Source organism: Gorilla gorilla, chromosome 1 (assembly GCF_029281585.2).
Source record: "Gorilla gorilla gorilla isolate KB3781 chromosome 1, NHGRI_mGorGor1-v2.1_pri, whole genome shotgun sequence".
NCBI lineage: Eukaryota > Metazoa > Chordata > Mammalia > Primates > Hominidae > Gorilla > Gorilla gorilla.
The window spans coordinates 233380285-233405762 of NC_073224.2; the positions used below are offsets into that span (position 1 = coordinate 233380285).

At 49.1% G+C, this 25478-nt stretch overlaps 1 protein-coding gene and 1 non-coding gene across 14 annotated transcripts in view; both read right to left on the reverse strand.

Moving 5' to 3' along the window:
• Positions 1–25478, reverse strand: part of CAMTA1 (calmodulin binding transcription activator 1) — a 986830-nt gene that overhangs the window by 531880 nt on the left and 429472 nt on the right. The gene's annotated exons all lie outside the window — the stretch shown is intronic.
• On the reverse strand, positions 19740–19904 carry LOC115932651 (U1 spliceosomal RNA). The gene has a single exon (XR_004068878.1). It is a non-coding gene; the product is annotated as a U1 spliceosomal RNA (small nuclear RNA).

Genomic DNA, 25478 nt, shown 5'->3' on the forward strand with positions numbered 1-25478 from the left:
TGTTGGTCAGGCTGGTCTTGAACTCCTGACCTCAGGTGATCTGCCTGCCTCGGCCTCCCAAAGTGCTGGGATTATAGGCATGAACCACCACACCTGGCCCTGCTCAGTAAATATTAACTGAACAAATCAGTGAACATCAGCATAGAGTTTCAAGCTGAGCCCCTGGGAGCCCTGGGAAGGAGCCATGAAGGAATTCCTCCAGTCTTGCTCTGCAGCGAGTCTTGGTCATTCCGTGTTCTATTCTTCACGTACATTAACTGCTTAATGCTCAGAACTACCTATGAGGAAGCACTGCTCTTATATCCATTTTAGAGTTGAGTACACTGAGTGGTTAAGCAAATTTTCAAGGTCAGAGGACTAGTAAGTGTGAGAGTCAACATTCAAATCCAGACTATCTGACTTCAGCCCATTTGCTCTAAACCACCGAGTCTCATCCCTGTTGCCATTCTGTGCCCAAGCTTCAGATGTATCTCTCCCTTTGAATCCTATAAAACCATCCAGTATTTCCATAGTAAAATGTTTTTGCTTTAAAAAAAAAAAAAGAAATAAGACTGACCATATTAAAGTTGAATGATACGTATATGGGAATTCATTATGCTAGTCTGTTTATATTTGTAGATGTTTCAAATTTTTCCATAATAGAATGTTTTTTAAAAGAAGATTATGAGATTTGGAGTGAGATCTAGGTTGTATCTTAAATTTTAGCTCAGCTCCTTAAGAGCTGTGTGATCTTGAACAAATTACTTGGTCTCTCTGTTTTAGTGAATAGGATGTGTGTAAGGTGCCCGGCGTGCTGCCTGTCATATAGCACATGTTCTCTGTAACTAACAGACTTGTCCTCTTTCTGTAGGGTTCCCCTGTGGGGAGTAACAATGAGGGGACTGAGAGAGTAATGAAATGGTGCATTGTAAGGTGTAGCCAGCAAACCCACCCATGGGAGAGGCCAGCTCCAAACACTTGCAGCTCACAGACTCACCTATCACTTTAGGGAGTGATCTTTTTCAAATTAGGTAGATAAAAGATGATTAATAACTGAAGATCAGAGGGGTGACGTGTTCTTGAGACGTTTTGTGTGTGGATATTAAGTAGAAATTTATGGAGCAACTGGGGATTGAATCGAAGACTAGGTTAATTCTGCAAAATAAAAAGTGTAGACACTCTTTCCAGCGTCTTGCTTTAGAAATCAATGCATCCAAAACAGGTCTGGTTCATGGCCCCTCTCCCTCAAACCCCCCCTTTGTCTGTCACTAACTGATCATTTCCAGGACCTCAACAACGACCAATTTCATCTGTGCAGACAACTGAGACTCAGCCTGCTATTCCAGCGATCCGTGGACTTGCGGTGGATCTTTCTCCTGTTAAGCCCATTCCCCCAGCCCTGGCCCGGAGGCAGCAGATTTTGCGCAATAAGCTCTGTTCAGGTTGACCGGCTATTGCTCCTGTGAATTCATAAGATCTGTTACTTGCAGCACCCCTTTAAGAACAGATGATGTCCCAGTTCCCAGTGGGACTCCAGGAACAGTATCTGGATGGCTTCTAAAGAGCTCTTTTTCCAGCTGGAACCCAAACCCTAGGTCAGCTCCGCTGTTTCCTTCCAATCCCTTTGGTCCTATTGCTCCTGCCACAAGGCACAGGGAAGGGCCTAGCTGGAGGGAAAGGCAGTTCATGCAGTTCCACCAAATGCCTCCCAGCCCTGACCCCAAATGTCAATCAGGCTCCTGTGACAACACAGGGCCTGCAGTGTCCTAGAAGAGTGGACACTATTCCTGAGGCCAGTGCAGAATCTCTGTTCCAGTGGGCAGTTGGAAAATGAGGAATGTCACCCTTTATTGCAGCTTACATATTTCATGCACCTGCACCTTTCTTTCTGATCTTTCCAACACGGAATGGCCTGATTTCCATGCACCATTAGAGGTACGTGGCCCAGACTAAAATGTCAGTAACAACCAGGACAACTGTGACCATGAGAAGAGCTGCCATTTATTCTGCATGGACCTTGTGCCAGGTGCCGGGGAGGACCCTTTACACCCATGTTCCATTTTAATCTGACAGTCACTTTAGTAGCCGGGTATTGCTATCTTCATTTTACAGGGTGAGAAGGCTTAGGGCACAGAGAAGAGAAGTAACTTCCCCAACGTCACACAGCCGGTAAGGGGAGAACCAGGGAATTGCCCCACTGCACCCCCTCCTGATGTCTTGTTTCAAATCCCTGGCACGCCCCAGCTACCCCTCCCCTTCTACAGTCACAACAACTCATAGTACTTTGGGGAGCCCAAGAACCGCCCATGGCAAAACACTTCATACAGAGCAAGGGCGGGCTGAGCCTGATTTAAATTGTAGTTCTTCCTTTTGTTGCAAGGGGAGGGAAAAAGTGCGATGAAGGAACGTCTCCTCTGCTTATCTCTCCCTCGCACAAACCCAGCGAGGGCAGTAATTGATGCCTTGCACATAGTAAGGTTGACAGGACGCCACACGGAACCTCAAGAAGCCACGGCGACAGCCCGAATCTCACAGGAAGGAACTGGCTTACTAACTTTCAACCTGGAGACTTCTTCTGACTTGTTTACAGGGGTCTTCACGATTTGGGGGACAAGGAGCAAGAAAACTGGTTACAAGCATTCCGTGTCCTCCCCCACACCCCGCAGCCCGGCCACTCTCAGCTATTTATGGAAAGAGGGGGAAGAGAAGGCTGACAGGCCCGACCCAGGCTGCAATCTGCCAGATATGAAAACCAATTGCTTCTCATAATACATTCCAGCTAGAGCCATACGAATAATAAGGACAAGGAGAAGGTAGCACCAATTTGCTTTATTTGATTAGCTCCTTCTTGGGCGGTCCAACCCCAGCTTCTTTTCATTAAAATAAGGGCAAATTGAAAATCGTAAAAGAGGTTTTCTTATCGGAGAACAAACGACTAGATAGATTCTTCGGCCTAAAAGCCCCTCACAAGCCACGAGACGGCCGTGATTGCTCCTGCTTTTGCCGTGTTCAATGGGCAGGGCCCAGAAGCTGGTGCTTCCGAAGAGCTTCGTTCCCAGAGATTCAGCGTGTGCTTTCATTTTTCTTTTCTTTTCTTTTTTTTTTTTTTTTTTGGAGACAGAATCTCGCTTTGTCACCCAGGGTGGAGTGCCATGGCATGATCTCTGCTCACTGCAACCTCCGCCTCTTGGGCTCAAGCAATTCTCCTGCCTCACCCTCCCAAGTAGCTGAGACAACAGGCGCCCACCAAACACACCCAGCTAATTTTTGTATTTTTAGTAGACACAGGGGTTTCACCGTGTTGGCCAGGCTGATTTCAAACTCCTGGCCTCAAATGATCCACCTGCCTCAGCCTCTCAAAGTGCTGGATTACAGGGGTGAGCCACGCGCCCGGCCTCATTTTTCTGAATAAAAGCAAGGATAGCCAATGGCACTATCCTGTAGCTAGTGTTCCATGCAGTCAGTCTCATTTAATCCTCGCTATAACCCTAGGAAGGCTGATCCCGAACAACCAAGCAAGAGGAGAACCTGGCAGGGTGGGACACACCTAGCTTCCATCTCTAGGGGCCACAATGTCTTTGTGGAGAGTTGAGAACAGGATGAGGGGTGGCTAGGGCTTCCAGAACTCAGAGGCAGAAATCAATTTGTATTTTTGGCTGGGCATGGTGGCTTACGCCTGTAATCCCAGCACTTTGGGAGGCTGAGGCAGGAGGATCACCTGAGGTCAGGAGTTCGAGACCAGCCTGACCAACATGGTGAAACCCCATCTCTACTAAAAATACAAAAATTAGCCAGGCGTGGTGGCAGGCGCTTTTAATCCCAGCCACTCATGAGGCTGAGGTGCAAGAATAGCTTGAACCTGGGAAGTGGAGGTTGCAGTGAGCTATGATCACACCACCACACTCCAGCCTGGGTGACAAAGTGAGACTCTATCTAAAAAAAAAAAAAAAAAAAAAAAAAAGGTCAACTTGTATTTTCCAATTTCCCAAGATCGTTAAGCCACAGTTTGTTCACATAAATTGTCTCTGGAGGTCCCTGAAAAGAAGAGGCTGCCCATTTGGAGAGATGGTAATGACCAAGACTCGCTCCAGAGCAAGACTGGAGGAACGCCTCCTTCATGGCACCTTCCCAGGGCTCCCAGGGCCTCGACTTGAAACTCTACGCTGACGTTCACTGATTTGTTCAGTTAATATTTACTGAGCAGCTATCACGGCCGAGCATTCACGCCAGGTGCTGAGGGTGCCACAGCCCTGCCTCTGCACAGCTTGCAGTCCAGTAGGGAGGAAGAACAATGACGCACAGAGGCCCGCCCTGGGCAGGCCCCAGAGCTGCAGGAGGGAAAGGGGACCCACCAGAGATGGTGAATGAGTGGGTTTGAGAACAGCTGTGAGTGGGTGGCAATTGGCAGCCGAGAGGCTTCTCCCAGGACGCAGCATCTGGGTGGAAGCGGAGGCGAAGGCAAGGACATGAATGCTGGCTCCCTGGAAGGGCTTTTGGTAGAGAGCGTGGCGAGGCCCAGGCTTGGAGAGGAAGCTTGGCAGAGGCTGGCAGACAGAGAACAGGGCAGGGGCAGGAGACGGGGCGAGAGAGCGGCTCACCCCAAGTAATCTGGGCTCCTGAACCAGGGTGGATTTTACTGTAAGAGTGATGAGAGACACGAATTAACCAAGGGTACACGTGTATTAACAGCGATGAAGGAAAAGCGAGGACTCCGATCTTAATACAAATGTGGCATAAAATGTAAGACAGCATAAATTAACCTGGAGAGTGCAACTCCGGTAAGCGCAAGGAAGAAAAAGCAGAGGACACCTGACAGCATCCTACAGAGAGGCTGCGTCCAGACCGGGGCAGAGGGGTTATGACCCCCACCTCCCCGGCCCCTTGAAAAAGTGACAGTAGGCCGAGGGATTAAAGAGAGTAAAAGTCAGCCAAAAAGAATGAGGAGAGGCGCCTTCCAGACAAAGGGAACGGCACGTCCAGAGGGGTTAGATCCCGGGGCTTGGTGGATCCTCCGAGAATTCCGAACATTGCTCTCGAGGGCATGGAAGCAACTGGAGGTTTTGAAACAGGGAAGTGGGATGATCACTTAGACTTGGCATGTCTGGCTGCTGCTCCTGCCTCTTTACCTTCGTAACTTGTAAACAGCAAACACTCCATAAGTCCTCATCAAATGAGCAAATTAATCAAGAAACAGCAACTTTTCTTAAAAATAGAAAACTTCACTTATTACGCTGAAAGCATTTGGTCAGTGACAAGCCAAAGAAAAAGGGGTTTAAGATGAGAGAGAATTAATGGCATCACCTGTCTTTGCATTGAACACTATAGTCAAGAAAGAGGACCAGCCATTCCTGCTGCTTGGTGCAGCCAGGTCACGTAAGCCCCATCCCAGCACAGTGATGGGAGCCTTGCTCCAATGCCACCCAGCGCCTGGCTCATGTTCAGCCCCACCGCAGTCTCCTCCGGCCGAAGTCCACGCCTCCCAAATGGCGCCTGGTGCTTCCGTGGCCCCTCACTTGTCATATTCCAACACTGATATTTTATTAAGAATCCAATGTAAATCTGAGAGAAAATTAATGTGTCATCTCCTAGCAGGAAGGACTAAACATCTCAATGTGACGGTCTGTTAGAGTTGTCATTTATCATTAGCATGCAATTCAAGGCAAGCTTCTCACATTCTGGTGGGAGCTTTCGAGACAATGAATCTCTGGGAATTAGCTTCTGGTCCAATTATTCCTATTTCCACCCCCCACCTACCTAAGAGATAAATTCCGTCTCGGTGGGAGGAAAAAAAAAAAAAGAAGAGCAGGAGGAGGGAGTTTGCTCTTCTCCTTTCTGGCTGAAATCAATTTTTCTCAAGGAGACAAGGCAATATTCATTTTGTGAGAAGGGAATAAGGCTGTACGCGAAAGGCCAATCAATGGAGCTGTTCGGATGAAAACTTCCTCAAATCAAATGTAGGGGAACCTCTTAATGCGCTTTGTTCTTCTTTTCCATAATCCATAACTATTAAGAGAAAGATGGGCGGAGAGCAGCTGCCGCAAAGGGAGAGCTACGTAAACAGCCGGCCCCTGCAAACACCGGTCTGTGCACCCTCTCAACCTGTTTCCGGGGGCTCCCTACGTGCCTGGCCCCGTGGTAGGCACCGGGAACAGAGTGCTACACAGGTGTGCCCTGGTCCTCAGGGAGCTTATGTTCTAGCAAGGAGATAGGCCAATAAAAATAAGCTAATAAAACATATATGGCTGTAAAGAAGATAACCCAAGATAGGAATTCTGTGCATTAAAATAGAATTGTTTTGTCTAGGAGCTGTTTAAAACCTTTGGTGCAAAACATAAAAATGCGCTCGGACGTAAATCATGCTCCTGGTTCCAAAGCAAACAGGACAACTGGGATGAACAGGCAGATGTCGGTGCCTCCGGGGAAGCGAGAGCCGGCCATGAGTGCTGAGAAGCCCAGGGCAGCCCTGTGCAGGCAAAGCCACTCCTGGGGAGTCCAGGGTGCCTTGGCTCAGCCACTGAGACTGGGATTCCAGGCAACTGTCCCTGCATCTGCTGGCCAACCACGTGGTGTCCCCCAGCCACACAAGCCAGAGACAAAGGGCTGGAGGGTCCTGGATCAGGAAGGCACCTCTGCCCTGGAGTCCTCTAACGGGCCCCGCTCTCTCTGCGGGGCCCACCCACTCAGGGAGAACAAAACAAGCCTCCGATGGGTGGTGTCTCCCAGCCAAGTCCTCCCCGGCATTGCGTGCACCCCCAACATGAAAGTCGGCAGGCTGAGCCAACCCTGCTGCTGGAGTCTCCATGAGGGCAGAGGCCACATTTGTTCTGTTTGAGCTCCAAGAAGTCTCTGTGAGGGCAGAGGCCATGCTTGCTTTGTTTGCGCTATAAGAAGCCTTTCCTTTAACCTGCACAATCCTGTTCAATAGGATTAGATCCCCATTTGACAGAAGAGGACAGCACGTGTCAGAGGCCAAGCAGTGACCCGAGGGAGGCTGCGCTTGGCCCCAGGTCTGGCTGCCGCATAGAGGAGCTGTCATCTCCATCTCATCGGAGCCACATAGCAGCTTTGATTGAAAATCTCGGCCAGGTGCAGTGTCTTACACCTGTAATCCCAGCATTTTGGGAGGCTGAGATGAGTGGATCACCTGAGGTCAGAAGTTCAAGACCAGCCTGACCAACATGGTGAAACCCCGCCTCCACCAAAAATACAAAAATTAGCCAGGCATGGTGGTGGGCACCTGTAATCCCAGCTACTTGGGAGACTGAGACAGGAGAATTGCTTGAACCTGGGAGGCAGAGGTTGCAGTGAGCCGAGACGAGATCATGCCACTGCACTCCAGCCTGGGCAATAGAGCGAGACTCTTTCAAAAAAAATAAACACACACACACACACACACACACACAGCCAGTATGTGATGAATGCTGGGGTCACGCAGTGCCTGCAACGGCCCCCTGAGCCAGCCTGCTTGGCTTCCCTGGACTCTCCTGCTATCCTCCTCCTCAGCCCTTGTCTGGACACCATCAGGCTATTTCCAAGCTTCAGGCCCACATCAAGGGGCCAGGAGGTTGCCTGGGCAGATCCCCCGGGGGCTGCTTATCCTACTTAGGGAGGTAGCCACCAGGGCTCTCACTCCACGATCAGACTCGACTGCACCCTGAGTTGGGAGTCCCTCTTGCCGTGTGACCCAGTTGGCCTCGTTCCACCTTGGATGCAGCCATGGCTCCTATTTGCTGCCACACCCTCCAGGCTCCTGGGGGGTCCCTCTGTACACTGGTTCCCTCAGCCACGAGCATGGTGCTGAGTGACTCTGGGTTCAGGGAGAGAGAGGATCCCACTGTGTGCCCCCACCAAGACAGGCCTGAGGGCCTCAGCCACCCTCAGCCACCAGCTCCTAGAGACATTGCGGGCGCCAGTCCCTCATGCCATCTCCCCAACTGGCGTGGCTCCCGGGGGCTGGGGCTGGGTCCAGGAGTCACCTTGGCTGCCCTGCCTGGCTGCTCTTCACCTGGGTCAACAAATAAGGATGCTTTCCCAGATCTCTCCGGCATGGGCTCCCGAGCTGAAGAGCCTGAGGGATAACCCTCCATCCTCCACCTCCTTCTTGGCTAAACAATGATTTTCTCGCACACCTAAGACAGCCAACTGCAGCCACTCTGCCAGGACTAACACTAGAATCAGAGGAATGGCTTTTGGTACAGATGATGGGCGATGAGGCAGAGAGATTCAGGAGGGTGTTCCAGATGGCGGGAGATAAGCAGGTAAGGCGCTTTCCACAGAGCTTTGCGGGAGTGGGGGTCAGCCCAGAGCAGCAGCCCAGCCAAGATCCACAGCCCCCAGGAGCCCAAGAAAGCCGGGAGAGGGCACAGGCTCAGAGCTGGGGGTTGCCAGTGCCCTCAAAGACTCTTTCTTCCTCTTCCACCCTCCTCCCCAGACCCTGGCCTCATTCCTGCTTCCCAGAGCTCTCTCAAATTGCCAAGGCCTTCTTTAGTTTTTCAGGAGGGCGCTGGCAACCAAAAGCACAGCTGTGGATCATTAAGCCACAATTTCAAACCTAGGCTTCAGGGCCGGGCCAGGAGCCAGGCCAGGCTGGGCTTTCCCCAGATGTGGCGGGGGGGACACCCTAGGAACCGGCTTTCTGGGTGCTCCTGTCCTTCACAGGCCCACATACCTCAGCCCCTTCTCCGGCTGCTCAGAGCTCCTTGGGGTGAAAGTGCCCCAGGAACACTTCACCAGGGCCTTCAGGTCATTCCTTGGAGCTTCAGCCCAACCGGCCTCTCAAAACCCCAAGAAGAAACATCTGGATGTGAGTCGTGAATACCAGGCCCCACTTCTCACCAATGGTCATCGGGGAGCCGGGGGACTACGCGGGCTATTTTCTTCTTTTTACCTATCTGTAGCTCAACTTCTCTATAAAGAACATCAACTGTTTTATAACCAGAGGAAAAAGAAACATCCTCTGCCATTGAAGAATTGAGTTCTTCATGAAGGACGCTGAAGCCCAACCCCTGCCCTCTGTGCTCCTGGCTCACAGGCTCACTCCCTCCAGACTGGCTCTTACCTCCTCCCCTCTCCCCCTCCTCTCCTTCCTCCTCTCCTTCCCCCTCTCCTCCTCGCCTCCCCTCCTCCTGCCCTCCCCTCCTCTCCTCACCCTCCTCTCCCCCTCTTCACCCCCTCCCCCTCCTCCAATCCTCCCCTCCTTACCCCCCCACCTCCTCTCCCCTTCCTCTGATCCTCCCCTCCCCTCCCCTCCTCCTGCCCTCCTTCCTCCTCCCCTTCACACCCCCCTCCTCCCCTCCCCTCCTCTCACCTGCTCTCACCACTGCACTTGGCCCTGCAACCCTGCCCAGTCCATTGTCCTGGCCTCCAGCTGCCTCGTGGTCCAGCCCTGCAACACTTCGCCATCTGCCCTCACTTTCCTGGCTCCCTGGGAACAGGGGTGCATTTGACAACCTCTACAAATCTGGGAAATGGCCCACAGTGCCAGGGCAAAGCCGTGCAGAAGGCCCAGGGAGGATGGAAGGACAGCAACCCCTGTCCCCTAGAGCTCTCTCAGCCCCCTCTGCTCTCACCTCCACTCTCCCTCCTCTGCCCCAGGCCCTGCTGTCCCTGGGGTGGCCTCATCATCTCCTCCTGGACTCTGCGGGGCTGCCCTCTGGGCTCCCCTCCACCTGCTCCAGGGAGATGCCCGTCCTGACGCACACACTTTCTGTGCTGCTGTGAAGGGAATTCCTGGGCTGCGTGCAGAGCCCTCCCCCTGGGCTCAGCCTGCTCTGTGGCCCCGTCCCATGCATCCTTAAGCCCCCTGACCCAAACCCATCCCCCTCCAGCAGCACAATGTGCCCTAAGGCCTTGGTGTCACAGCACACGCTGTCACCTTAGTCCAAAGTGCCCCAAGGCAGCTGTGGGTCATGAAGCTCCTATTTCAAACCCAGAGCTTCATCCTCTGGCCAAAGTCCAGCATCCTGGTTGGTTCCTCAGGGCCAATCCCGAATGCCACTGCCTCCTGCTCCACTGGCAGGTTCTCGCCCCTCCTGTGCCGCAACGCCATCCCCGGTCCGAGGCCCCTGTAGGTGCTCTTGCTTCATTACAGTTTGCTCCACATGTCTGTCCCCAGAGGGCTGAAAACCCCTGGGAGAGCCACAGCCCTTTATCTTGGGGTCTTCTGCAGATCTAGAAGAGTCTCCAAAAGTATCTCCAGTGTGTTCCTAACTGGGGCCGGGAACAGAGACCACAGGGCCCTGCTGGAACCCCAGTGAGAGCCCGCACCTGCTGAGCACAAAGTGAGAGTCAGGAGCTATGCCGAGGGCTCACATGCACGAGCCCCACTTGACTACTGCCATGAACCTGTGGAGCGGGCAGCACAATCATTCCTCTTCACAGGCAAAGCCACCAAGGCTCAGAGGGGTTCGATGGTTTGCCCAAGTCCACACAGCAATCCTGGTGACACCAGGATTCCCCGGTAGGGAGGCCTGACTCCAGGCATGGTTTGGCCCCTGTCCTCTGCTGCCTTCCTCAGAAGATGGTTGAAATGTGCACATCAGACCATCAGAGAGCGAGGACAGGGTCCAGCCCAGCTCGAGCCCTACCAGAGGGGTCTTTCTGGGTGGCTTAAATGTCCGTCAGCGCGGATCCCCCCAAGTCTGATGAGCATACTCTACACTTCCGGGTTGGAAACGCGGAGTCCACAGTTGTTTTTATTTTTATTTATTTATTTTATTTTTTTTGAGATGGAGTCTCACTCTGTCACCCAGGCTGGAGTGCAGTGGCGCGATCTCAACTCACTGCAAGTTCCACCTCCCGGGTTCACGCCATTATCCTGCCTCATTCTCCTGAGTAGCCGGGATTACAGGTGCCCGCCACCACGCCCCACTAATTTTTTGTATTTTTAGTACAGATGGGATTTCACCGTGTTAGCCAGGATGGTCTCAATCTCCTGACCTCATGATCTGCCCACCTCGGCCTCCCAAAGTGCTGGGATTACAGGCGTGAGCCACCATGCCCGGCCGAGTCCGGAGTTCTTGAAGAGCTCGCAACACCACCCTTGTTTTGAAGGGCTGCATGATCACAGGACGGCATCTCTGGATTTCGATAACCATACATGAATTGAGCTGAAGGTGTTTTGGTCAATGGAGACCTCTGTGCCTCCAGAGCTCATAAATCAGAGCCTTGTGGTCTAACAGCCATGACGTTCCCGTAATCATGTTACTGCAATATTAATAAGGCTGTTTAATGCAACCAGTTCCTTCTAAATTGTCACATAAAAATTTGGTAAATGTCAGACATATCATTTCATAGAAAATAATGTTTTACTGCCAGGGGAGCTAGGTGGCTGAGAAGATGAGTGCAAAGCCTGGTGACGACCTTTGGCAGGTTTGAGGGACACAGCGCTGCCAGCCTGGGGCTCCTGCCTTGGCCCTTCTTTCTTGCAGTCAGCAGCCACCCCGAGTCCCCGTGTGCAGGGCCCTGGGTGAGGAGTCCTGGGGAGAGGAGGGGCTAGAAGAAACAGCCCTTCCTGTCCTCATGCAGCGTACAATCCTGTTGCAGCAAGAGAGACTACCAGGTTTTCTCAGTCACTGGTCACTCCTCAGGATGCCACTTGTCATAAAAGATCATTACCCCCATTTTAGGAAACCCAGGCAGCCCCCAGGAACATTGGCCCACACAGGAGAAACTTGACGTTTACAAAGGGATGAGTTCGGCTGGGAGCAATGGCTCATGCCTGTAATCCCAGCAATTTGGGAGGCTGAGGCAGGTGGATCACCTGAGGTTGGGAGTTGGAGACCAGCCTGACCAACATGGAGAAACTCCATCTCTACTAAAAATATAAAAAATTAGCCAGGCATGGTGGCGCATGCCTGTAATCCCAGCTACTCAGGTGGCTGAGGCAGGAGAATCGCTTGAACCCAGAAGGCAGAGGTTGCGGTGAGCCAAGATCACACCATTGCACTCCAGCCTAGGCAACAAGAGCAAAAACTCCATCTCACAAAAACGAAAAACAATAAAACAAAGGGATAAGTTCACAGAAGCAAAGTAGCATCCTGTAAACTACTTATAAATGGGGTTGGTGTCCTATAAAAGGGGTTGGTCCCACTAATTTGGGCGGACAGGGGCACAGAGACGGACAGAGTGACATTCTCCACAGCCTAGTTTATGATAGGAAGAGTGTGGAAAACCCTTAAAAATGGCTTCAGTTGGCCGGGCGTGGCGGCTCACGCCTGTAATCCCAGCACTTTGGGAGGCTGAAGCGGGCGGATCACGAGGTCAGTAGATCGAGACCATCCTGGCTAACACAGTGAAACCCTGTCTCTACTAAAAATACAAAAAAATTAGCCAGGCGTGGTGGCGGGTGCCTGCAGTCCCAGCTACTCAGGAGGCTGAGGCAGGAGAATGGCGTCAACCCAGGAGGCGGCACTTGCAGTGAGCCGAGATTGTGCCACTGCACTCCAGCCTGGGTGACAGAGCGAGACTCCATCTCAAAAAAAAAAAAAAAAAAAAGGCTTCAGTTAACTGCCTTGGTAAATGAATCACAGGATATTGACAGAATAGTAGACAGTTATTAGAAAAAATGTGTGTATCTCTATTTGTTAACATGGAAAGAGCTCCATTATTTAAAAAAAAAATTGCAAAATGGAATGCATGGTGAGATCTCATTTCTATAGAATTCTTCACATACCCAGCACCTATATATCTATGTGTACATAAGGAAAAGTCTGGAAGCATTGAGTTCTCTAAAACCTTGACCCTGGCTATCTCTGGGAAATGGGACTTCAGAGGATGTTGGTGAAGTTGGTTGCTTTCTGTTGTATCTTTCTGTGTGGTAAGAATGTTCTTCAATGAGCCTGTTCTATCTTTATCAGAGAGAAAGATGTTAATTTAAATGAAATTAAAGGACAGGGATTACAGCATGAACTCAGCAAGCATTCACGGGGCACCTGCTCTGCACCCAGTCCTAGGGATGTAAGGGTGATGAAACTCAGCCATTGCCTGGAACAGCCTGAAGGCAAGTGGAAATCACAAATAACAAGCAGATGATTGTAATTCCACGAGGGGCAGTCAATGAGGGTGAGGTGGTGGGGCGGGAATTTGAGGGGGAGGCAGTGAGCTTTGTGTCACCCCCTTTTACTGCAATAAACCTTGGCCTGCATGCCCCCTAAAAGTGGGTTCTTTGGAGGCATGTGTTTGGCCTCAAGGAAAGTTCTCATTGAGCAGAGTTTAAAAGCCCCTTTTGGATCCTCAGGGGATGTGGGGACAACTGAACTCAAAGCCAGAGAAGGCAAGAAGGAAACGCCTGCCTCAAGGGGCCGTGGACAGGCACTGGGCTGAACACGCCAGGCCATCCCACATCTGCCATCCTAGGATACCCCCAAAAGGGGATGCTAGGATCCCAACCCCTGAGATGAGGAATCAGTGGCTCAGAAAGATTCGCTGCTGGCAGGAACCCTGTAGGGATGAGCGGAGGAGCCACACTGGAACAGGTGAGGGGATGTGTTTCTGTCACTCACCATCTTCCTGCAGGGAGACTAGACCCTGAACTTCTGAGCTGGAAATGCCACTGTCGAGGGAACTCTGAGCCAACCAAAAGTCTATGATCATGCGCCTGTGACCTTCTCCAGAGAGGGACTGATGCAGAGAAGTGAACCCCCGAAATCCTGCTAAGTGTCTGAGCTTCCACCCTTTTCTCTGGGGTAGCTGTCAACCTCGCTGGCACATTGCACTGGGGTGCCGGCCTCGCCACTCTTGATGGGTTGTTGATGGACCCTCCCAGGTGTTCTCAGCAACACCCCACCCACAACCCCAGGAAAGGGAAGTTCCAAGGGAAATCCAATGCCTTAAATGAAGAATTCCCAGGGCCACTCAGAGAAAAGGCTCCCAGGATATTGTTGGTGGGGAGGGAAAGGGTGACAGTAGAGGTCTTTCTGGGTAATAAAAGAGATCTGCTGGCCGGGCACGGTGGCTCACGCCTGTAATCCCAACACTTTAGGAGGCCGAGGCGGGCGGATCACGAGGTCAGGAGATCGAGACCATCCTGGCTAACACAGTGAAACTCCATCTCTACTAAAAAATACAAAAATTAGCCGGGCATGGTGGTGGGCGCCTGTAGTCCCGGCTACTCGGGAGGCTGAGGCAGGAGAATGGCATGAGCCCGGGAGGCAGAGCTTGCAGTGAGCTGCGATCGTGCCACCACACTCCAACCTGGGCAAAAGAGCAAGACTCCATCTCAAAAAAAAAAGAGATCTGCCAAGATCAGTAAGAATTTGCCCCAGGCTCCAGTGCCCTGCCCAGCTGGCCCCTTACAGCCCCTTCCTGACTCTTCCTAGCCTCTCCTCCAGCCTCCTCATCTCAGTCAAGGAGACACTAGACGATGGGGTCGAGGCACTTTCTGCCATCTGCTGGCTGCGGCAATAAGGATGCAGCTCATGTGACCCGAGACTCATCAGGGCAGCAGCCCATGCAGGTGGCAGCAAGGGAAGCTGAAGTGCGGTGGGCAGGGTGCCAATGGACCATCCAGACGACATGGAGCAGCTACGGAGCAGGGCCCTGGGAAGCGGGGCAGGGAGGCATATCCACCAAACACTCCCACATCAAGAGCCCCAGGTGGGCTTTCATCAGGTCCCCACTAACCCTAGAGCCTTGCCCTTAGCAATCAATGACACCAGCGGAGAGGCGCGGGTGTCACGCCTCCAACCGGGGACCCCGCTTGAGCAGGGACGGAATTCATGAGTTTTGTGCTCCTGTACAAAACGATGATGACATTTAAAAATAAAACCCGTACACAGCAGATTCCTGAAAAATAATAATAATAACCTTAATTTTAGCAAGTGGAAAATAGTTTCAGAAGACTGTTTTGCTCTTGGATCTCGTTGGGAACATGAAAACCTTCTCAGATTCAGCCAGCTGCTGGTTTTTCCACTTCCCTTTGGGTGGACGCTGAGCCATCCAGCTGCGGCGCCCTTGCCAACTAGAACGAGAGCCTGCAGAGCGGTGCAAATTTAGGCCATCCAGTGGAAAGCTCACCAAGCGCCTCGGCCACCGGGCACAGCCTGACCTTGAGCAGCTATTATGTTTCCAGCTAAGCCTGCAGCCTCTCCTGCAGTAAAAGGAGACCGACAAGACCTAAGGCCTCCGCCTGGCAGAGCATCATTCTCCCTCCCATGGGGTGAGGTCCAGGATGGCTTGAGCACTCTGGCTTTATGTAAAGGTGCTACAAACATTGAGGTGCTCCATCCTTTATACAATTGCATGTCATGTGGGTTCGTGGTAGTGATTATGATTAAGGTTAGTCTGTGGTCATTACACACCCAGAAGATCTCTGGTCATCTGGGGTGATCGAGTTATTCAGGAATCTTCCACCCTGCCCTCTAACAACTGCAGTGAAGATGGGATGATACCTTCGTTAAATATCCCATAGGCCCCAAGGTAAACCTGAGAACTAATAAATACATGTAAATACATCTAATAAAATAAAATTTGAGATTAAAAGGAATCTCACTTGCATATTCATGAACCACGTGGAAACTCAAATGAGCTCTTCTAAGCTCCTTATTCATGGTGAGTCAGAGATTTAACACATGCTGGGAAGATTGCTTAGCAAATATAGGCCTGGCAATGGCACATTCATCCATGAATTCATTGGACAAGTATTTATTAACTGTCCCTTTGCATTACTATTTATTTTGCATATTCATCCCTCTTTGCAAACCCAGGGCCTCATACAAATGGCAGGCACTCACCTGTTGACGATGCTGGTGTTCTGAGGCCCTAGAAAGCACAACCCCTGGCCTCAGGTTGCTTATATCTGCTCAAGGAGGTAAGAGTCACTTCCTCCATGAAGCTTTCCTGACCCCACAGGACCCTGTTAGGTGACCCTAGTATCCATTTCTCAAGACTCTCCCTGTTAACACCTACCTCCCATCACACACTCACACACACGTACACACACGCATGCATACACTCACACACATATGCACACAATCACACATACACATACTCACACGCACATGCACCTGTTCCATTGTCTGTATCCTCTCCTGCACTAAGTTTAGGGTAGGCAGACACTGAATCTGCTTTGCTCACCCTAGCCTGACATACACATGTAGGAAACATTCAGTACATCACTGGATGAATGAAGCAAGAAATGATTGGTTGGATGGGTGGGTGGGTGGGTGGATGAACAGGTAAGTAAAGGCAAGGCAAAGGCCTAAGTTGTGGCCCAAGGAAAGATGTATGAGGGGGTGGCCCGCAAGGGCGGGAGGAACAAGAGCGTTGGTCATCAAGGGAAGAAGATCAAGAAAAAAAGGTTTGAGATCTTAAGGACAGTGAAGACTTGGCATGGGGTGAGTTGGTATTTTCTGGTCATTTCTGTGCCACACAGGGTGCCGGGCACCTCATGAGCATCACCCTGGATCCTCACAGCTGCACCTGAGGCAGATATACCCACGTAGAAGAGGAAGCTAGGCTTAGCAGGATAAGCTGGCACCACCGCAGAGCTGGCACGCGGCGAAGCCAGGATTGGAGACCAAGTGGGCCTGACCCAAGCTCCCTCCATGAAGACCAATGGGCATCCTCTGGCCCAGGGACCATTGCCATCAGGTGGGACCGTTGCCATCAGGAAAGAAGAGAGCGTGCTCCAGGAGGCAGCTCTGGGCAGTGCAGAGGGACGAAACAATCAATATGGTGGCTGGGCCCCTTGGAACAAAGAGAAAGGGCTGGGGCTGTCTAGGGAGGACTCAGGACTCATGACCCACTCCTGCCCACAGAAACATAACTCACTCTCTGCCTGAGCACAGCCACTATGTCATGGGGTGATGTAGAGCCAGGGAGGGAGGCAAGGACACATTCCTAAATAATATCCTATTTTGTAGTCAACAGTCAGGCAAGAGGAAGGGAGAAAGAGGAGGGCAGGAAGACAGCGAGATGCAGAAAGGATTGAGTGTTCCATGAGGATCAAATCTCAGCCTCCCCGCAGGTGCACTGAGACAGAAGATGCCGGTCCTCACAGCCAGAGGTGCTCATGGAACCAGCCCGGGCGATGTCTCATCACCCAGACGAGCACAGAAAAAGACAGGCTTGCAGGGTCCCATGGCCTGTCTGACACAATGCTCACGAGGTTTTCTCAAAAGCATCATCTATTTAGCTGATGGCCCCAAAGTGTTTCATTTAGCTGGAAATCGTGCTTGGTCCATTTCCCAGATCTCACTGACATTATGAGAAGCCGGCAAAATGTGTCTGGCAGCAGAGCAGTTCAGCAACCCATCACCTCGAGTCACAGTCCTGTCGCCCCCGGTTGGAAAGCAGACAGTTCAGACGACTTCTAGAAGGCAGAGTCACTGCTGCCTCCCAGGCAAGTGAGGACTACAGGAAGCCTGTGTGTGTGTGTGTGTGTGTGTGTGTGTGTGTGTATGCACCAGCTTGTGCACATGCCCTCTGAAGGAAGGCAGGGGTCACCCATGGCACAAGGCAGTCACCATCCTCCCTGACCATGGGATAAAATTTTGCCCTTCCTTTATCTTATTTAATCCTCCCACTAGGCAGGAATCATTATCCCCAAACTATTTCTGAGAAAGCCAAAGCTTAGCCGGTTCATGTGGCCCCAGCCCCACAGCCAGCAAGAAGCAGGGCTGAGACTGTAACTCAGCACTGTCTGAATCCAAAGGCCAGGCTCTCACTGAGACCCCAGTGTTCCCCACCCCATTCCACGGGCCTGGAGAGGTGTTTCACGACGCATTCACTGGTCTGCCTGGTACCATATAAAGAAGAATCAAGTCCCATCACCAAAGAAATTTGCAGAATTCTCAGTGAACACAATGGAACAGGTTTGATTCTGGAGGGACTTCCTGGAGGCCTTCAAACGCTAATGCAACTATGGAAACCCAAAAGCCGGAGCAATGGCTCTGCTCGTGAAAGCCCCCGAAGGCAAGACTCTGGGTGTGTTACCAACTCTCCGAGTCTCACACAGTCTCTGGCACAAGGTAGGAGAGTGCAATACCCATCAAGTGCTTGAGTGAATGAATGATGAATGAATGAACAAGTAACTAAATGCTGTCAATGAGAGTTCTGTCTAAAGATTAAAAAAAAAAAGAATAAGGCTCTGGGGAAAAGGCCCCAGCATCTCTGCTGTCATGGAGTATTCCTGCTGCCTAAGGTCCTCTCATAGAACCTGGCCCTTCCTGCACTGCCTCCAGCGTTCCAGGGGATGGGTTCTGAGAAAGCCGGGCCATTCATCTGTGCTGGTGCCGTGCCGGCCTTCGGCGCTTGCTGCCCTGGCTCTCCCACCTGGTGGGCTCTAGGAGGAGTTCCCCGTGAGGGCACAGCAGAAGCTGACTGACAACCAGGTGGGAGGGAGACCTCCTGGGCCCAGCTGGAGGGCCCTAGGGAGCGGGAGGCAGGAGACAGGACCTCAGTGACCCTGGAGATCACTCCCCATATGTCCTCATCCTCTCCACCACTTCTTCTCCATGTCCAGGCACTCGTGGGAAGTTAAAACCCAAAGTTGGGCCCGTGGTGCCAGGCCAGGGGACAGCAGGTGCCACCTGGGTGCCCGAGCACAATTCCTTTCTCCCTGTCCGACTCAGCCTAAGATTGGCTCTCATTTTGAAAATGCAGCTCAGATGTTGGCTGTGTCCCATTGGAGAAGCTGTCTGAGGCCTTAACCCTCCTCTGGAGAGATCCAAAGCCACAGAGCCGAGGTGGTCCCTTTTTCTGGAACCCACAGAGAACAAGAGAAGACAGGGCGGCACTGTGGGAACACCAGGTGACAAGACTCAGCAGTGGTCTCAGAGGAGACAGAAGCTGTCTTCAGGGATCTGAACGCTCCCGGGAATGGGGTATCCACCCGGAGAAAAAATAGGCCAGGCCAGGATCCCTGAGCCCACAGCAGGCGAGACTCAACCCAGCAGAAGGCGCGTTTGTAAATGGAAATTTCCCAGCGTGCCTGGCCTCTTTCCATTATTCCTCTGGGCCCAAAGTACAAACAATTTACAGGTTTTCCCTGTCCTTCGAGGGGGCCTGGGATTTCTCTACTATAATAATTCATAGGTGGTCTATTTCCAGAACAAAGATACTCCATGTATTCATCTCACAAACATTCTTGACCCCCTGCAATGAGTCAGGCGTGGCGCATTCCCCAAGCCACGCAGCGCTGAATCTGACTATGGTTTCGGGCTTTGTATGAGAATGCTGTAAAAATATGGTTGGCTGACATGTGAGTTAGTTCAGGCTTCCGTAACAAAGTACCAGAGGCTGGGTGGCTTAAACAGCAGACATTTATGTCTCACAGGTCTGGAGACGGGAAGTCTGAGATCAAGATGCCAGCCAGCTCCATTCTTGGTGAGGGCTCCCTTCCTGGCCTACAGACGGCCATTTCTCACTGTGTCCTCACAAAGCAGGGAGAGAGCTCTAGTATCTTCCTCTTCTTTTTTCTTTGTTTTGATAGAGATGGGGTCTCCCTGTGTTGCCCAGGCTGGTCTCAAACTCCTGACTTCAAGCAATCCTCCTGCCTCAGCTGCCCAAAATGCTGGGATTACAAGTGTGAGCCGCCACACCAGGCCCCTCTTCCTCTTCTTATAAGGGCACTAATCCTATCATGGGGCCCCACCCTCACAACTTCACCTAAACCTAATTCCCTCCCAAAGACCCCATCTCCAAAGACTATCACACTGGGGTTAGGGCTTCAGCACATGGATTCTGGAGGAACACAGATATTCAGTCCATGGAAGATGATGTGTCTCCTTTTTTTTTTTTTTAAGAAAAAATTCAAATGTCAGGAGAGAGCACAGACACAGTCCCCCACTACCACAAATGATGCAGTGAGTTTCCCACATTTGGGGAAATCACAAGGGTCAACACATCTGGTGCACAATGGATAAGCCTCACCCTGGGAGAACCACCTTCAGGATCCTGGTATATCTCCCCTGCCAGGTAAGCATGGCGGGTCCCTTCTTGATAGAGACCTACTTGCATATACACAATGTAACAGCCACCAGATCACACTCACCCCTGGCAGCAGAATGGCAACGCTCCCTCCCATATGCCACAATAGTAAAAGGCTCGTTGAGTCCAACCATAAACACAGAAACAGAAAACACGCCAATATTTGGCTGAAGTGTCTATGAAAAAGGGCTGGCTAAACAGATGCTGGTGTAAACAGGCTTACAGGGGAGATACTTAACCTTCGTAAGAGAGCAGACCTTTTAAAGATATCCTCAAGATTCCTTTATGGTACAATTAACATGAAAAGATGGTGTTCATAACAGGCTTGAGTTACTATTGTACTTGAAATTGATATAACTGCACACATCTCCTAAAATGCCACGTAAGGGACTTCCAGGTCGCCAAGGTAATGATAGCCACAAAAACTCAAATCTCCCAACGCATCCTCTAAAAACTACACAGATCAACAAGAAGAACAAAAACAACCACACAAATCCCACACACCTTTCACACGACTGGAAAAAAGAGACACTATAAACATCAAATTAACAAATTCTTGAGTTCCCACCCAGAACTTTTATAAAGAGCAAGAGGATAAGATGGGTCCAAAAGCCAATGAAGGCAGAAGTCGAGCATGGAGAGTTTAGGAATAAATTACAATTACCTGAAGAAAGAGAAAGTACATCCTACAGGGAAGAAAATACCAAAAATGAATCCAGATAGACCAGAATATGGACTAGAAGGAAGTAATTTAAAGGTAGGCAGGGGCAGCATTAGCAAATGTGCAGGGGAGGGAGGGAGAAGCCAGATGTGGGCATTTAGGATTCCGCCAAACAAAAAATAATGATACATCCAAGGACCCTCAACTCCTCCCGCCCCTCCCCCAAAAACCAGTAATAAAGAAACTGCACTTCGCTGCACTGACAGAAGAGGGAGCTCTTGAACTAAAAATCACACGAACCACTCAATGTGGCAATGTAAGCGGTCTTCATCTGTAGGAGACTATGAAAGAAAAAAAACTAAAATGAGAATACGACACTTACCCCAAAATCCCAACCATAAGGTGGAGGGGGAGGAACTGTGTCATAAAACTACAAACTGAATTAAAAACCTCAACGATGCATTTGAAAAATATCCTCACCGCTTGTAAATGAAAAGATCAAATAACTTACTATAAGGGCAACAGAGACAGTTGTCAGCCTTCTCAAAAACAACTTAGAAGGTGGGGCAAGGATGGAGCAGCAGTTTCATAAAACTCAAAGATTTTGTATCTAGCGAAGCAGACCCTCAAAAATCAGAGGTACAGAATAAGAGTTTAAAATATAGAAGAATTGAGTGATGTACCCACAGGCGCCTCTGAAGGAATCTTCTAGAAAATTAACTTCATCCAACCAGGAGATGACTGGGGACTCTTTGGCAAAGGAACTTATGGGGAACATTTAATATATTTAATTATGGACCTAAATTAAGTGTGTAACTAAGGTTAAGAGAATCATACATAGATTATATATGTTTTGTCAACTACAAAATGATAGGAAACAAAAAAAGGAAAGACAAAACCAGAATAAGCTCAATGATGGTTGTATAAGCAACAGGTAGGAGTCAAGAGACTCCATTAACAACTGAAAGACCAAATGGTAAAAGTTAGTAAGAGACTAACGGGATTTCTAAAGGTAATGAGTACAAAGGTACCCATTAGACTAAAAATGAGAATTTCTTATATATAAAAAGAAATTAAATGAGTATAGAAAATGCATCATGTAGAAAGACAAGTACAGCAAGTAGAACATAATACACATTGCATTTATTATATAAGATATTATACATATTGGACATATAAATAAAAGTGAATGGGCTTACTTATGAAAATAAAAAAATTTTCAATTTGGCTTAAAAAGAAAGATCCAACTATATGTTATATATAAGAGGCATACTTTTAAAAAGAGTGTATTAGTTTGTTCTCACACTGCTATAAAGAACTGCCCGAGACTGGGTAATTTATAAAAGGAAAGAGGTTCAACTGGCTCACAGTTCCACATGGCTGGAGAGGCCTCAGGAAACTTACAATCATGGCAGAAGAGGATGCAAACACTTCCTTCTTCACATGGCGACAGGAGAGAGAAGTGCCGAGCAAAGGGGGAGAAGCCCCTTATAAAACAATCAGATCTCGTGAGGACTCACTATCATGGAAACAGTATGGGGGAAACTGTCCCCATGATTTAATTTTCTCCACCTGGTCCCACCCTTGACACATGGGGATTGTTACAATTCAAGGTGAGATTTGGGTGGAGACACAGAGCCGAACCTTATCAAAGAGATTCAGAAAGCCTAAAACTAAAATGATGGCAAAGACATATGAGGCAAATGGAAATAACAAAACAAGTATTGCAATCTTGATATCAAAGTAGAATAAATATAATTTAAGAAACAACATTATGACACCTTCTAATGCTAAAAATCACATTCCACAATAAAAATATAACCGTAATGAGTATTAGTGCACCAAACAAGACTACAACCACTTTTACAGGAGAGGAAATTGTAGGAAATATAGGCCAGGTTTGATGGCTCACATCCAGCAATTTGGGAGGCCAAGAATGGTGGATCACTTGAAGTCAGGAGTTCAAGACCAGCCTGGCCAACATGACAAAACCCTATCTCTACTAAAAACACAAAAATTAGCCAGGCGTGGTGGTACCTGCCTGTAGTCTCAGCCATTCGGGAGGCTGAGGCACAAGGATTGCTTGAACCCAGGAAGCGGGGATTGCAGTGAGCCGAGAACTCAACACTGCACTGCAGCCTGGGCGACAGCTCTGTGAAAGAACGAAAGAACGAAAGAACGAAAGGAAGGAAGGAAGGAAAATGAAAGAAAGAAACTGTAGGAAATATAGATGAAAACACTAAGAATAGTGTGTTTACCACACCGCTGTCAGTACAAGAGAAACCAGATAGACAAAAAATAAGTAAGGACACAGAAGCCCCAAACAATATAATCAATTTCCTTGACAAATCAATTTGTCACTGATGTGGTTTGCATGTGTGTCCCCACCCAAATCTCATGTCAAACTGTAATCCCCAATGTTGGAGGAAGAGCCTGGGGGAGGTGACTGAATCATGGAGGAGGATTTCCCCCTTGCTGTTCTTGTGACAGTGAGTGAGTTCTCAGGAGATCTGGTTGTTTGGAAGAGTGCAGGACCTCCCCCTTCACCCTCTTCCTCCTGCTCCAGCCACGCAGGACACGCGGGCTTCCCCTTCGCCTTCTGCCATGATTGTAAGTTTCCTGAGGTCTCCCCAGCCATGCTTCCTGTAAAGCCTGTGGAACCATGAGTCAATTAAACTTCTTGTCTTTATAAATGACCCAGTCTCAGGTAGTTCTTCACAGCAATGTGAGAGCAGACTAATACAGTCATACTTCATACTTTTTCCTTGAATTACCTATTAGTAGATAGGGAATCTACTATACCTTCTCCTTAAGTACACATAGAATATTCACAAAAGTTGGTCACGTGTTAGGTGATAATGCATTTCATAAAATAGAAATATTACAAAGAAATATTTTCTGATCACAGTCTAATAAAACTGGAAAATAATGTTAAAAATCTTTTCAAAACTAAAGCAATAGAAATTCCAAAAATGTACATGTGATCATGAAAACACTACATACCAGGTGAGGCACGGTGGCTCACACCTGTAATCCCAGCACTTTGGGGGGCCGAGGCGGGAGGATCACCTGAAGTCAGGAGTTTGAGACCAGCCTGGCCAACATGGTGAAACCCCGTCTCTACTAAATATATAAAAATTAGCCAGGTGTGGTGGTGTATGCCTGTAGTCCCAGCTACTCGAGAGGCTGAGGTGGGAGAATCGCTTGAACCTGGAAGGCGGAGGTTGCAGTGGGCTGAGATCGCACCACTGCGCTCCAGCCTGGGCGACAGAGTGAGATTCCATCTCAAAAAACAAACAAACAAAAAACTACATACCAGAATTTATGAGACATATTTAAAACAGTGGTCAGACTGAATATTCATAGCCTTTTTTATTATTTTAATAAAAATGAAAAATTAAAATTTTAAAATTCTAAGCTCAAAAAGCTAGAAGAAGAACAACAGCAAAATCATAAGAAAGGGGAAAATAAAGTTAGATGTAGAAATAAATGAGGTGGGTCAAATTAACCAAAATTTCGGGTCTTTTTTAAAAAAAACAGGATAATCACAAGCTAAACTTCATCAAAGAGTGAGAAAGCACAAATATTCCAAATAAGAATGGCAGGATACAGATGAAGGCTTATTATATAGCTACAGTTATCAAGACTGTGTGGTATTAGCAAAAGAATTGACACATAAACCAATAGAATAGAGAACCCAGAAAGAGACCTGCACAAATACACCTGACTGATTTTTGACAGAAATGCCCAAATTAATTCAAGATAGCTTTGTTGAAAGATAGCCTTTTCAATAATTGGTGTTAGAGTGATCAGACATCCACAGGCAAAAAAAAAAAAAAAAAAAAAAAGAAAGAAAAAATCTCCACCAAAGTCTTCTCCACACCTGCAAAAACTAACTTGGAAGGGACAATGGGCTTAAAACATAGGAGAAAATTTGGGAACTAGGGCTAGGCAAAGGGTTCTTAAACTTAACACCTAAAGCACAACATATAAAAGGAAAAATGGGTAAAGTAGATTTCATGAAAATTAAAATCTTTGGGCTGGGCACGGTGGCTCATGCCTGTAATCCTAGCACTTTGGGAGGCAAAGGCGGGTGGATCACGAGGTCCAGAGATCGAGACCATCCTGGCTAATGTGGTGAAACCCTGTCTCTACTAAACACACAAAAAATTAGCCGGGAGTGGTGGTAGGCACCTATAGTCCCAACTACTTCGGAGGCTGAGGCAGGAGAATGGTGTGAACCCGGGAAGTGGAGGTTGCAGTGAGCTGAGATTGCACCACTGCACTCCAGCCTGGGCGACAGAGTGAAACTCTGTCTCAAAAAAAGAAAAAAATAAATAAAATCTTTGTTCTGTGGAAATGCAAATCAAAACCACAATGAGATACCATCTCACACCAGTTAGAATGGCGATCATTAAAAAGTCAGGAAACAACAGGTGCTGGAGAGGATGTGGAGAAATAGGAACACTTTTACACTGTTGGTGGGACTGTAAACTAGTTCAACCATTGTGGAAGTCAGTGTGGCGATTCCTCAGGGATCTAGAACTAGAATTACCATTTGACCCAGCCATCCCATTACTGGGTATATACCCAATGGATTATAAAATATGCTGCTGTAAAGACACATGCACATGTGTGTTTATTGTGGCACTATTCACAATAGCAAAGACTTGGAACCAACCCAAGTCTCCAACAATGATAGACTGGATTAAGAAAATGTGGCACATATACACCATGGAATACTATGCAGCCATAAAAAATGATGAGTTCATGTCCTTTGTAGGGACATGGATGAAGCTGGAAACCATCATTCTCAGCAAACTATTGCAAGGACAAAAAAACAAACACCGCATGTTCTCACTCATAGGTGGGAATTGAACAATGAGAACACATGGACACAGGAAGGGGA